Here is a 15,546-nt window from a genome sequence, read left to right as displayed (position 1 = left end):
AATGATCAAAATCATCGAAACAAGAACCAGAGACATCACCTTTTCAATTCTGCGCATTATTCTTCCTTTCGAAAACCTGCCACCTACATTACCCACAATGCATTTAGCCACTGAGTGACACAGAGGCAATCAACGTATGATTTCACGCAGCTTCTTCTCAAGACTCAAAAGACTTTATGCTACTTTTTTTCATGCATGCAGTAGAACTCTATCTGTATGCACACCTTAATTTGTAAAACTGGTGGAGCTTCCCTTTAACAAGCAACAGCAACTGTTGCGAGTGTTACCGGACTTACATTGCCCTCACAGTCAGATTCACAGCTCTCAGTCTAGACACAGGCTGCCCTGTCTAACTTGTACCTGCAGACGCTACTCCGAGTTCGCAGGACTGTAGTAAGGATGCAAACACAATCTTATCAGATAGCGTCAAAAACTATAACATTTATTGTAAGTAAAATGTGGACATGAAGTGACCACCAGTGTGCAAACCTGCTGACATCATTTCAATCAACAAAACTCCACACTCGAAATGCACTTTCAAGTACAAGTGACGAGGACAATGACGTGCCCTGTCCACACAATTACTGGGTGAGCAGGAGTTGATGGTTGCCGCTTTTCAGCACCAACAAAGTCTTTGTGTCGGTCACAACGGTAGCTCCTGCAATGTAACAAAAACAACCAAAAAAACAAATAGAGGCCAGAGAGAGGAGGGCATTGTGTATCCAAGCAAGTAGTGACATAATGTTAATGCTTTGAGAGTTAAAGACTGCGCTCCCTTCCGCGCTGTTGCTCTTCCTCGGAGGACCTGAGCACATCCACGTCTCCTTTTTTTTTTTTTCCTCCCCCTCGAACATGAATTCTCCTACCAACGCACTCTGCTCCGACAGAGGGAACAGCACCGCTCACCACGACGACGAGCGACAAAAGAGAAGGACTCGGAGAAACGGGAAGGAGGAGAAAAGAGGCGAGCTAGTCGAGTCTGTAGAGGAAGGTCTCCTTTATGAGCGTGCTCATATAAATGTGTGTATGCGTGTGCATTGGCGATAAAGCCAGGGGCTGGAGCTGGGGCACAGACAGTCAGCGTGCTTTAAAGGAAACTATGTGCTCACTGCGGCGCGGCATATATGATCAATTATTCATTGGCTCCAACACCAGAGCTATCATCAGGCCTCTGCTATTATTACCAGCCGATGGTCAGCCTTTAGAGGAACAGGAAAAGGGGCGGGGAGGGGGCACCTTAGAGAAGTTGTGGACCGAGGGAGTGCTGACAGAGTGGCTCCAAAAACTCTCAGATACTCCATTTTTTTCCCCCCCCGCAGGCGCCTATTCTGCACTGATTGCTCTCCCATTCATCGCCATCTTTCTCTGTTGTCTTTAGTGTGTATCTCTCTTTTCTTTTTAATTAAACGATGCAGCAATAAAACAAGGGGCAGGGACGTGACAGGAACAACGCTATGTGTGCAAAAAAAAGAAGAGAAAGGCAGTGTGTAAACAGTGGAGGTGGAATTTGTCGACATTTTGCGTACCATCCACTTCGACCCCCCCCCCCCCAACGCCACCACGGTCACTCCGTCTTGCTCCCACAACCCCTATTCTGTCTCTATCTCCAGCGGAGGAGGTGCCAGGGCAGTGTGTAATTGGTATTCAGGCTCTGTCAGAGCCAATGCAGAGCCCTGTTAGCGGAATAAGAGAGGAAACATCCTTATCTGGATTTCCACGGTAACCAGAGGGTGGGGGGAGAGGAGGAGGAGGAGGCTGGGGGGTTGGCGGTGGTGGTGGGGTGGGTGGGTTACACAGCTACTCTTGCTGCTCTTATTATTTTTTCTTTTTCTTTCATTTTTTTTTTTTTTCCGTCTTGTTTTCCCTCTTGTTTTCTCTCATTGTCTTCCCCCTGCTGTCTGTGCTAATTATTGACGGGCTGTGTTGCTGAAGCTCTCCCCCCCCCCCACCCCCCCCCCACACACACACACACACATTATAAGACTGCACACATTGACCGGGGCTTGTCATGACACACAACTATAGGCCCACATATACAGGGAAGGCATAGAAGAACACCTGCCCGCACGCACACACACTTGCACAGACATTACACAACTGCGCACAGTCCCCCTGCGGAGGCTTTCTCTGGCGCAGCTTCCCAACATCTGCATCCACAGACACACATATAATACACACACACACACACACACACACTTCTCCACCGTCTCCCTGTGTCCTCTCTTCTATCTCCTCTCAGTTCCAGAGTGCTACACTTGAAGACACGTGTACTCGCGCAGCACCATTATTGAGCTATTTTGAGGACGTTGAGTAAACGCAAACCGGCCGGCGCTCACACACGCTGGGTCCTCGCGCACTGTAAAATGTGGTGGCAGCATGGCTGAGAGGTAATGACGACCGTTTAAGGGATAAGCTTTAAAGAAACAGAACAAGTGATAGCAGGATGAGGAGGCCTAATTAGTGACCAGAATTCAAAAACATAACATAAAGCAACAGGTCCAGGGGAACAGTTCAGATACAATGAGCACAGGAACAATGGACATTATGTTTGCCTGGGATTTATTGTTCAGAAAACATCAATACAAGATGGCATTCAAGGTACGCAATAATCAAGTTTTCCATTTTCAGGATTAGATATTGTTTTATTTTGATATGAGACATTATGCTGTCTTTATATGCCTCCTAGATGATGTAGGCTTCTGAAGGGCTGTGATTTGCAGAGATGAAGTATTGGCACTTACGGGAATGAGAATTGTTTCTCAAGAGAGGCTCTTTCCTGACGCCACACAAAACCAATGCAAACTTCAGACAACTCACAGGCATAAGCACGAGAGATAAAGTCACATATTATTACAAATCACAATTCTCTCAGCATACTGGCATTTGTTTTTATTCTCATCTTTGGAATGCAACTTAGTAGGGGTGTAAAGATTCACCGATGCGAAACGGTAACGTTTTCTTACGTTAAAGATGCGACGAGATTTGGATTTTAGAGATTTGGATTTTATAAGAAGGAGGGACATTTGGACAAAAGTCTGGCCATATGTAAGGTCTGTAGAACAGCTATTAATTACATCGGTAGCACGACAAATCTGAAAACTCACCTGGTTGAGAGAAGGTATGGAAAAAACTACGCAGGCGACGTGGAGTCTGTGGATGCTAATGTTAGTAACATTACAGCTAGCACAAGCAAGAACACGCAAGACAACGACATGGCTATTTAAGACTTTTCCAGCCACAACTCAGTGAGGTCCAAGGTAATCATGGCATCTATAGCCCGTTTTATTGAGGAGGACTTACAACTTTACAGTGTGGTTGAGAGTGATGGCTTTCGAGACATGGTAAGGTAAGCAATGCCACTTTTATAGAATTGATTATTTTAATTTATAATGGAAAATGAATGTCTACATTAAACAAATGTGAAGAACTGTGTCAGATTGCATCGTATGGTATCAAATCGCACCAAATCGTTCCGTATTTGAAATGTATCGTCCCTGAATCGTATCGTAGCCCATGTATCTAAATGCATATTGAATCTTCTTATGAGGGAGAGATGCACACCCCTACAACTCAAGTAAAATTAATCAGCATCTGCTCTCAGACACAAACTCATAAACAGCCTATCACATTGTTTGATAATGGAGCTTGCTACAAGTGACACGCAATTAGCCAATCATTCGGTTGCATTATCAACGTATGACAGCGGAGTGATGCAGGTTATTAAAAAAGGACAGGTCAGCACATTCCTGTGTTGAGACTGTACTGTACTGTACGGCCCAGGGTGAATAAAAAGTGAAAGCTAGTTAACTTAAAGGGCAGCTCCATCAATTTCACACGTTAAATTGTATTTACAGGTCTCTACAGGCAACTTAGCAGGGTTGCATTGTGGGTAACATTATGGACAGTTTAAAGAAATGATTAAAAATTCAAGATATTCTTCTGCAATACTTACTTATTACTGTAATGCTACTTGCAATGCAAGTCATAGCCCCTAAATTTCAATAGTAAAATATATTTTTAAGCATTAGATAAACTGTGAAATTCAAGTAAGATTGTTTTATTCAAAACAAAGTGGTTACATTCAACCTGCATACACTAAGTCGTTAAAAAAGGTCAGTAACTAACAACAATTACGCTATAATAATAATCAAATAATATAACTTACTATAGCATAACAATCACATTATTATAAGTTTGACATTAAGCACATATTGCTAGTAATATCTATGCACTTTCATTAAGTAGATATTTTCAGGGCAAACTTCTACTTTTGCTTAAATAAAGCCCCTGAATACTTCCACAGTTTAAGAGTAAAGTACAGATATGGATATGATCTATTTTTAGCTCACGACTTCTCCTTAAGTTTGCCCCAGTCAAACCGCTTTTACAGACATCTGGGAGCCACGCAGCTCGACACCAGGCCGGCAGGAAATTTGACAGTGAGCAAATTAACGTCAAAAACTTGACAAAAAATGGCTGACTTCTGCCTTTCCACTCTCAAAATCATGACAGTGATAATCATCTTAAGTGTCGATTAACTCCAAGCTAAAAAAAAACAGTATATTAGCTTCTTGCACAGGAAAGAAATTACAAAAATCTGACTAATGATAAAAGCTCCTATCCCTCTGATGAAATCACAGTCCCGGGTAAACCTAAACTGTGTGGCTTGAATCTCACATGGACGGAAACTACACAGAATTTGGATGATTCCTCTCTCCCTCCCTCTCTCTCTTAGTGCTGGTGCGGGTTACTAGCACAACCAATCCCCGTCTTCCGTTACCTGGGTTGCCATGGTAACCCTCCCCCAAAAAAGAATTTATTTCAGGAAGCAACCCATCGGCAACAACCTGTGACTCTCTCTCTGTCTGTCTCATCCTCTCATCCCTCTTCCTCCGTCATCATTTCTACTCTTTAACTCCTCCTTTCATGCACTTCTTTTGCTCCTCTCACCACACTTTACATATATATATATATTTAGATAGTGTCCTTTTCTCCTCTCCCTCATCATCCTCCGTCGCTACATTTTATCCGTCTGTGCCTCTGCCGCCTCATTTGCTGTCACAGTCTGTCCATATTCGGCCACTGGGTTACTTCATTTGTAGCTACAGCCAGAGGAAATGGTGCATCAGGCTCATTCACTGGGCTTTCATCTGTACTCATGGTTGAAGAGGTGTGTTCGGTGTGTGTGTGTGTGTGTGTGTGTGTGTGTGTGTGTGTGTGTGTGTGTGTGTGCGTGTGTGTGTATGAGAGCACACAGGAGAGTCTGCATCTATGTCAGCATCCGTGCACATGTGTGTAGTTACGTGCATTAGCAAGTGCAACTGCGTGTGAGCGCACGGGAGCCCGCATGTGTAACCGTTTGTGCCAATTATTTCATTACCGGCTGACAGATTTCTCTTTCCACTATTACTGCTCCCTTAGCCACAGGCAGTGGCAGAAAACCCCCTTGCAGTCACACACACACACACACACACACACCAGACGCACACACACAAACACGAGCTTAGCACACAGCAACCGGTTCAAGTCCATCAATTAAGGAGGCAATTTGCTCAAGTGGTTCCACCTGGGCCAAAAGGCAGGTGGGTGGCTATGCTCTGTTTACCTATCAGACACTATTAGGGGTGAGATGTCACTGGTTTTACTTCTGCCCCTGCCTCCGTGATGTCAGCTCTGCCTTTTTGTCTGCCTGCATGTCAGTGGGCTGCGTATTGTGTGTGTGTGTGTGTGTGTGTGTGTGTGTGCGTGTGTGTCAGCCAGAGATTACATCAAGTCTGGAGGTAATAACTGGAATGTACTGTATCTGTCAATGTGTGGCAACCACATGACAGATGATGCTAATATTGTGTGTGTGTGTGTGTGTGTGTGTGTGTGTGTGTGTAAGTATGTTATGTGTTGGGTTATCAAGCTGTCAGCAACTTGATAACCCAACACATAACATGCTTAACATGTAGACGACGATGTGACAGGTGCTTTTTTTCACACCCACACACTGTCCACCTTTGACAAGATTGCTTCAATGATCCCTAAATGTGTGTGTGTGTGTGTGTGTTAAAGACCTTAAAAGTTAATTTTCCATTCTATTTGTGTTCATTCAAAATGACCAGAAACAGAGGTCCACACTTTGTTAGTGCACAATGACTGTCCACTGTTGGTAATGTAGGTGTGCATCTGTGTGTATGTTGATTTTCTTGTGTATGTGTGCTTAGACGTGGACTGTGTGCATGTGTGGCCTCTGCAGCAATATTTCATCCTCTCTAGACTCCAATAAGAACCTGCCGCACTCTGTGTGTGTGTATGTATGTGTCTGTGTGTGTGGGCAAGTGACCCTTAGTGGCATATGTATACACGGCTGCCTCTGTGCCTGTGTGTGCACATCTACACTTGCTTGCAGCATTTATTCACTATCTTGAAGAAGAGTGTGTGTGTGTGTGTGTGTTCGGAATGCATGATGAAACACACACACACACACACACACACACACCATGCCACACACTCACACAGTCTGTTTGATGAATTAGACTTGGAGCTACAGGAATTTGCTTTGCAATGTACATACGAACGCAAACACAAGATTGTGCATACAATCTGTCACTCTGGCGTACACGTGTATGTGTGTGTGTGTGTGTGTCTGCATTTGTCACTACACCTCTTCCCTTTAACTTGACACGCACAGATGTTTTGTGGCTGCGACGTTTATCTGCAGAAGGAGCGAGGCCATGTGTTTACAAGCCGACCTCGTCGTGCATATATGCTCTGAGGCCCGGCGGAAAAACACACGCAGGAGGTAAATCGCACCGACAGGACCTAGGTGTCAATGTTTCCTCTCCCCGCCGTTTGATTTAGGCAAGGGCACTCTGTTTCCTGCATCCCACAAGCCCCATTTCCTTTCAACTCATTGGATGTGGTATTATCCTTGGGCTTAGGTGGCGATGCACAAGGTATAATTTAGTGTCTGTTCAGCAAGGCAAATGTGCAAGCCTGGCATATTTCATTTGCTGAATACATATCATTATTAAAATATGATTTTCTTTTTTTCCGTACTTTTCTGTGTTCCACGCTGTGTGGTGAAATGCTATCTAGGGTACGTCTGATTCATGCCCTCCCTGTGAGTTTCTTGGTGATAATAACCTCTGAGATACGGAATCCTGAGTACACTCTGTGTGAGGAGGGGAGGCTAAGTCAATGTTATTAAAGGGAAAAGATGTGCGCTACAGTCAGGTCACGTCAATGCACATCAATGCATACCAAATGGGAAAATGTGCATCACTTCTCAGATGATGAAACACTATAGGTAAGGAAAAAGCAGTGACACACCTGCCCCTTATGTGTTCCTTCTATTTGAGCTCGAGCAGACAGCTAGCAGACCCCGTCTGAATCCAGCCTACCCTGTGAATCATTATGTACACATGCTGAATTATTATGTGTCTATACTATATGAATTACTTTTAAATCAAGAATGTCGCTTTAAGAATTCCCCAGCAGCAGCACTGTAAAGAAACAACACCGCACAGGAGAAAGCTTTCTGTATTCATGAGTTTGCTTTTAACAGTCCCTGCAGGTACAATAATGAAGTTCCTCTCCCCCATGTGGAATGGACCGTAATGATTATGATGAAGCAGAATCGCCGGCTGCTTTTTATTTTTTCTCCCCTCCCTGCTGTTGTATCGACAGAGCTGTAAACATAAGCATAAAACTATATGTTGCAGCAATGTAGCTGTACAAAAGGGCTATTAACAGTTGCAGACACAGGGTGAGTCTAGTTCCGCAAGACAGGAGGTTATGCCAAAAAGTCAAACTGTTGTGGAGCTGCACAAACAATACATTTTGAGGTATAATCCTGCCCGGTTTCACTCCCAGTGCATCAAATACAGCAGCCTGGTCAGTTGACCTATGCTTGCTAAGTTTGACGCTGTAGTTAAACTTCTAGAGTCCATTTCTGGAAGCTACCCTCTGGAGTAGTAGGATAAATAATTCCAAGGTAGGTGTGGTGGGGTGGTTGGGTAGGTCATACACAGGGCCTTTGCCCTGGAGACTGGGGTTCACATCCTCTATGTGACCAATGTTGATTTGTTTTTTGGGTTATGTATGTTTAGTAGGTTAACTCACAGAAGTTACGCAACTTAAGTCAGAGTGAGTTATTTCAACACAAAGCAAAATCTTTTCCTAAACCTAACCATGAAGTCAGAAAGTCTTAACATGTCATAATATTTTTAAATGTTTGTCAGCGAGCATTGTCAGCATTTATTGCGAATACATGTGTAATGGTTAGAGCAGCATTGAGTCCAGGGGCTGTGGCTGCAGTCGACAGCTGTGGTTTAGAGGCGCAGGAAGCTTTTAGTGAGGCGCATCCTCAATGTCAGTGTGTCTTCGTCCTCCCTAGACAGCTTTTTTCTGACAGCCGTTATCTTTCACTCTTTCTCTGTCTTGACACCTTTGCCGTTATAATCCTTAACTGCTGACCATTTTGGAGCCGCGCAACAAGTTATGCATGGACTCATTATGAACTTTCGTTACAAATTACATGACGTATCTCTTGTAGTCCAATACTTGCAACAGTATAAGGAATAATGAGAAATGTTTTTTTTTTTAGTTTGCTGCTATCTCATATTTCTTACAATTTTCTCTGGCGTGGCAACTTTAGATTTAGATGACACTGGCACATTTGGGCACACCTGTGGCTACATGGCTGGTTGCAAGTAGCTTTTGTACCTGACTTGACCTCGGATCCCTTCATGTGCAAAGCTAACACTAAAGGGATACGTAGTGAGTCATGGTTTGAAGCTTAAGGCCACTGACCAAGCTGCTGTATTTGATGAGTTGGGAGTGAGAACATGTTGTATAATCACTGAACAAAATGAAGACTCGAAACAGAGCACATTCAGTTTTTCTCACCAGAGCATAACTCAAAAAAACATTTGCCTGTTTTTCCTCTATCAAAACTTTGCTAATGCTTTGAGTTAGTCTTAGTCTGTGTACTACAAGGCACATCAATCAATTTGAGTGTGAAAGCAGGTTCCACTTCATCGAGCACAGATTCTGCATACAAATGCTTCACAATTTCAGAAGACAAGGGGGTTCCAATGAGTAAACAAGATAAAACATGCAATCACCTCAATAATGTTATTCAAGCGACCTGCTGGATCAGAATGTGACTCTGTGAGGCTTGCCAGCTACATCAATTATGTCATCGATGATCACCATAAGTGCAGCGAACGTGTTGAGTTATCTCGCTTTGTTGCATGACTAACACCCATGTCAGCACCTTTCCCCCCGCACGCTATAATGCCATTAGAAGATAAATGAGTGGCACCGCTTGTTATGACCCATAATGTTATGGCTTGTCCTTTACAGTGTGCTAAACCCATTTTCTCTTGCTGAGTTAGATCGAGAATAGGAATTGGAACCCCACAAGCAATCTATTCGAGGGTGCAACAAGCTAAGGGGATGTGACGTGCCAATGTTTTTTAGTGATTTTCATTATGTGTCATTCTATTCTAATTCATTTTCAATTGGACCATAAGAGCTGCCGCCGTGGGCAGTACAAAAGGCAGGAACGAACGAAAGGAAGATCTTGTTTAGCTGCAAGACATCCCAAGAAAGAAAATAATGATCTTTATGAAATTGCTTTAGACACAATCTGACAGCCGAGACAAAGCAAGTGGCTGGCCTTGTTCGAATCGATAAAGCCTCCATTAGTTTTCTAAAGAGTAACACGCAATTTGTTTCAGTGGAGAAGCATAGCATCAGTAATATTCTGCCCCTTTGACACAAAAAACGAATGCACTATAGCCAACCTAATGCAAGATTAAACCTGCGTTTCTGTCAGATGAAAACAGAAAAATGCTTCAAATGCGCTGGATCCATAAAGCATGACCGAGCCTGTTATCACAGACACCACATTTGTGTCACAACGGCCTCTAGGGCCAAGCTTTTGTGAAGGCGGTAAAACCTTGAATCTCAATCTATTCGAACGACTGTGATCTCACGCACAAAGATCAAACTTCTTAAGTAGCTATTGATCATCTTGATGAACAGAGACATGGCGATTGATCGAACGGAGGTATGACCTCATCTCTACCTTTGACATAGCAGGAAAACACACATTGTAAGCGCAGAAGGGGTAAGCACACTTCCCACCCATCATTTCCTCAAGAATGTGTGGATGTATCACACTCGAGCACCCTGTTGGTCACGCAATCAATAGTCTGAAGAGTTAGCTCATGAGGGCCTGGCCCAGTTCCCCTAAATCAGCACTCTTGGAGATTGTATATCTTGACAAATACTCTCTAAGCTTGGGTTAGATCATCTAAGGGGAGGGACGGTCTTCTCTTTGACAGATGGTCATGATGGACATGTTGCCAGTGTTGCAAGAATGGCCCCTGAGGAATCCGCCCTTCCTTGGAGTAAAACGCTGATCCGAGAGGATCTTTCTCCCACCAGCTGACAAGTCGATAGACAAATGGCCTCGCTAGTTTCTAACCTCTCAAACTACCGGCCCTCCTTCTACTCCTCAGTGTGTGTGTGTGTGTGTGTGTGTGTGCGTGTGTGTGCGCACGCGTTGTCTGCCAAACCTCCTCCTTCACTCGTGTAAGTGTGTGTGTATACACACACTCACATGACTAATTTACTGAGCCGAGTTCTATCGCACTGAAGACGTTCCCTGGCTACTGCGTGAGGTTTTAATTAAAGATACAGCTTCAGTTATTAAAACCACTCAGTCCTTTATGCATTTCCTCACATCTTACATCCAGGAAGAGCTCAATCTAGCAATCTGTGCTTGCTTGCTGATCTGTGCCAAAATTTACTGCTTGTGTTACACGTTTTATCACCAGCATCTGTATTATGATAATGCGCTCGCGGATGTAAGACGTAGCATCGCATGTCCTTGCTGATTCAAGGCTTTACACAGTGGCTCAATTCTGTGTCTTTAAGCTCAGATTGGTAGGGCCTCGGGGAGTTTTAGGCGGCACTTCATGGGTGGAAGGGCAAGAATGAGGTGTGTTAGGTCGATGTCTCTCTGACATCACTATTTCCAAAGGCCAATGAGTCCCTCCAGTAAAAACTGGAACCCAGGGAGGACCCTCGCAGCCAGCTTTTCATTAGAGTCTTACTCCAACCACTGCCTTCTTTTATTGTCCCAAAGCACTGCCAAAAGGCAATCAATAGGACTTTAGGAAAACTGGGTGCAATAGTGCACACTTTTTACTGTCCCACAATCAATAGGAACGGTGAAAAACAGTTCCATGAGTAAATATACACACACACACACATAGATGAGAAGTGCCCGAGGACACAGGACTCAAGGGGGTTGTTTGGAGTAGGCTTAGATTACCTTGATAACCACCGCAGGTCTGTGCTGCGTCTGTGATCGAAGTGAATTAATTAACAAACCCTTAAGTAATGAATCAATTAGGCAATTGATTATTGTGCATTACCCATATGGATTGCAGCTGATACTGACCATTAAAGATAAATTGTGCTCAATTTAAATCGGTTTACAGCAGATTATATGCGCAGGAATGCTCTGCTTACCTATGTGTACCTTTGCAAATCACCGAGGATTTGCCTCATAAAACATGGCGATTGTGACATTGCTTCTGTATGCTAAACGAGTATTACTGCGGCATTAAATTCATTCATATTATCTTTATGTCATTTGAGCCTGGAGCTGTGCTTCGGGGCTAAATTCCCTAAAATCCCTCCTTTTCTGCAGATTAATAATAGATGCTTAAGAAGGAAGAAATACTTAATAACTAAACCTCTGCTGCTGTATCTCTGAGTCATATTCAAGTCAGATCTCATTCTGCAGCTCACTCTGGCCTGGACTGTAATTAAACTATCTTCATCTTTTAAATGCAGGTAATGCTTGGCAAACGGCTAAAAGTGTATTCAGCATTCTGCTGCTTTAGCACGGACACATTTAATATTCTGATGGAAAATGAAACAGCATTCACAGATGGTACACTGAAATCCAATAGTCGGATGGAAATTGCTGCAATAAGACAAAGGACAAAACAACATAGCGTCATACAAAACAAACAACAGTTGTGTAGCAGCCCTTCAGCGCCTTACATAACCACACGCTGCTGCGGAGAGCCAAGCATTCTACGAGTTGTAAAGCTAGTCCCATTCTTGGAAAAAAGGCTGGACGAATTGCCAGGCAATGGGGTCACATGTTGGAGGCTGCAATTAATGGCATGTCACATTTGAGTTAGGGTTAGGATAGCTTATCCTGAAGTGACATGAGCTTTGCTTTAAGGGCTTTGTGCAGGTGACCTGATAAGACAATGTTCTACAGGAGCCTCTTTGAGAAAAAAATCCACCGGATGACCTCTTGCTTGGCCTGTGAGGACATCTCCACGCACAAGCTGCATCACCGATCACAGACACAATGGGTCAAAGTACAGAACATGTACACTATAGAAGTTTCGTTACAGGGAATTTCGCCTATCCATTTTTAGGAAATATAGGCGAAACAGTCAAAGACAGAAGCTACTTGGGCGTGCAGACATGAAGTGTCTTCCTTTCAAAACTCATGTCTTAAGACATGACAGGGCTTCCCTTTCTCCAAGGGCCACGTACGTGCATGACACCAAGAGTTTGCCACTGCTTGACCCAAATCTGCCTGAAGCTGCTCCGGAGCAGGGCTGCCACACCACAGACTACCTTTGGAATCCATATCTTTTTAAACGAGGATCCCCCGGACAGGGCCTCTGTCTGTCTGTGGTAAATGAAAACTGATTTGGGTTGCCAGATGTCAGGCGCAGTGTATGAATACACATATCTCTGTCACTTTGGCCCATTACGAGTCACCCTGTGGTTTTACCTGAGGATCAATAACTGCACTCGTCGGGCAGAGCAGCGGCCTGTTTTTGGGGGAGGCAGAGGACGTCGGGAGGCCACTTGGGCGTGCAGACACAAGGCTTTATGAATGAATAACAAGAAAATATGCGATGGTACTCCAGTTCAACTTGTCATTGCCACAGAGACAGCTTAAGCAATATGCTTCTCTTTGAAGTATGAAACAGCTACTAGCGAAATGGGTACAGTTAAAAAGGAGTTTAGTGGAGGGATTTACCCGAGATTCTTTTCATAACACCTCATGTCTGAAAGGGCTGGCTTCTTCGGAATCTCCTTCAAATCAAACTGCATGTTCCATCCGTACAAGGCTATGGTTTCTCACGTAACGCCTCAACAGCACCACACAAATTGTTCACTGGTAACAGCCGAGATTGTTCTATCTTAAATGAAGATCACTTTGTCAGCCGTGGCACAATAGTTGTGGCGCCATGTGCGATACATCAAGAAGCAGATACAGATCAATCACTCCAAATTATTCCATTTATCTCCTCCGTGTCTGCGGGCGTGAGAATATCCTCACGATTTACAGCACTTAAGAAGATAATTATCTACAAATAAGGTTCCTAATTGAAAGGAAAAATATTCTACTATTTTGACACAATTTCACCTGCCATTGAGGGCAAAAGACGCTGCTCTGCATAACTGTAATCGTAACCCACAGCCTGCCTCGATTTCATGCACAACTATTATGTAACAGTGAGTAACATATCTAAGTGTTGGAATATAACTCGTCCTTATTTTACCATATCCTGTGCCCTGAATCCCCTCACCAAGAACTCCTCCATGAACCTGTCAAGACTCTCTATTGCCATGTGACAAATATCTTGGCCAATGAAGAGCAAAATGGGATTTGCTCCATTGCCTGAATTATTGAAGTGGACAGTGTGAGAAATTTATGGCGCAAAAATTCATCCGCGCATTCCCTATGCATGGTGTTTTAATATGTTTCCAGCCCCGATCCGCACTCTCCGCATCCCCATTCCTCATCGCACGAGATCCCGTGTCACATTATGCGAGGAGGGTGACACAATGAGGTGCGCAAACTCCCTAAAAGTACACTCACCGGCGTGTTCGGCTAGCTAACGGGCAGGCAGGGGGGTGACATTTTGGTTCTTTTTTTCCTCGAGCATCGCCGAAATCACCACCCTAGAACTCGAAGCTAGCTAGAACTCCCACCTTTGCTGGAACATGTCGATAGCCTACCTTCAGACAACATACCACCAGCAGTGACACACACACACACACACACACACACAAGCATTACACATAGATACAGATGATTAATCTGAGAGAGGGCTAAAAATACATTTCCTTGTTTTCCCTTCTACCTTTTGTGCTGCATGTGTGATTGGAGGGGGGCTGCATTGCACAACCTTGATGTTCTTCTGAAGGAACATGTGAGACAAGATTAAAAGGGGTCTGTTCTTTATAAGGCCCCTTGTGCATGCCTTTCATTATCCCCATCCCCAAAAGACTGTCACTAATGCAGTCCTTTGAATTCTTTTTATCAGTTCGTATTATTAGCCCTTACAGCTGGCTTTGACCTTGGCCATTCTTGTCGTCTAAAGTGAGCACATTCTCAACCCTCCTTTGTGCGCCTCTCTCCAGTACATTTCAATAGGGACCCCGTAAACTCTAATGAACTTACATTGCATGTTCGCGCCACCGAGCGACCGACCGGGCGGCTCGTCCCCCCTCCCCCCCAGCCCACCCACCTCTCCGCCAAGTTAAAAGCTATTCGGTGTCAAGTTGGAAAGCAAAGAAAATGCAGGCTTAGGGGAAAAACACCTCTGTGGAAAAAAGCACAACATGATACAGACAAACAAGTCGGTCGGTGAAGGTCAAAAATATTGCCTTGCCGGTCAACAAGCCTGACAGTGCTGATGGCCCGAATCTAATGAGAGCCCCTCGCGTTGACACCGCCACGAGCAGCACTTTTTTTTTTTTTTTTTTTGCTCCGTTTGTTAGGTGGCCACACAATCCTCTTTCTGACCTCTGTGGAGCAGGCTAGCACGCCACAGTAAATTAAAACTCCAAAGGAAGGCTTCGGGACATGTGCCAGTACAAAACCCCTCAACTCCCCTTGTTTCCCATTTTGGCTGACGGACAAGTCCCCCCCCCCCCCCCCCCCCCGCCACCCGTCTCTCTCTCTCTTTCTCTTTTCCACCCCTTTTCAGTATGACTGGACATTCTCCGACCCCGCAGTGGTCATGGACTCACCGCGGCGAGGAGAGTGTTTGCCACTGCTTGACCTGAATATTTGCCCAGGGCCGGAGGCAGGGAGGGGATGGCAGGCCATTCCAAGCCGACACAAAGGAAGCCCATGACAGTTCCTAAGTGCCAAACAGGCTCTGCTCGCCCGGGGGGCATACATGTAGAAAGGGAGCAGTTAAGTGCTGTTTTTTTGTGCCAGGTTCATACAGAACACTAATTCCCAGGTTTATACCATTTGACTTTCATGAGGAGTTTGAGCTGTAAGTGTACTCAACCTCTGCGTGAAGGTCTCCCCGCAGACAGGTACCAATTCCTATTTATTATGCCACACTGTAGGCGGAATTAATGATTTGTTGCACACTGAATCATCGGTCGACACCTGACTCCCTTCGATTCATCCCAATGTCAGCAAATTGAACTCGGTAACCAGTTCCCAAACAATGCAGCCATGCCTGCAGGCTGTGCCGT

The 15,546-nt window shown here is 44.5% G+C and overlaps 1 protein-coding gene across 2 annotated transcripts in view; it reads right to left on the bottom strand.

The window, feature by feature from the left end:
* tafa5a (TAFA chemokine like family member 5a) overlaps positions 1–15,546 on the bottom strand; it is a 166,360-nt gene that overhangs the window by 92,810 nt on the left and 58,004 nt on the right. The gene's annotated exons all lie outside the window — the stretch shown is intronic.

The sequence above is a fragment of the Sparus aurata genome, chromosome 14 (assembly GCF_900880675.1).
Source record: "Sparus aurata chromosome 14, fSpaAur1.1, whole genome shotgun sequence".
Taxonomy (NCBI): domain Eukaryota; kingdom Metazoa; phylum Chordata; class Actinopteri; order Spariformes; family Sparidae; genus Sparus; species Sparus aurata.
Note: the sequence above shows the minus strand (reverse complement) of the source record. Positions and strands in the feature narration are given on the sequence as shown.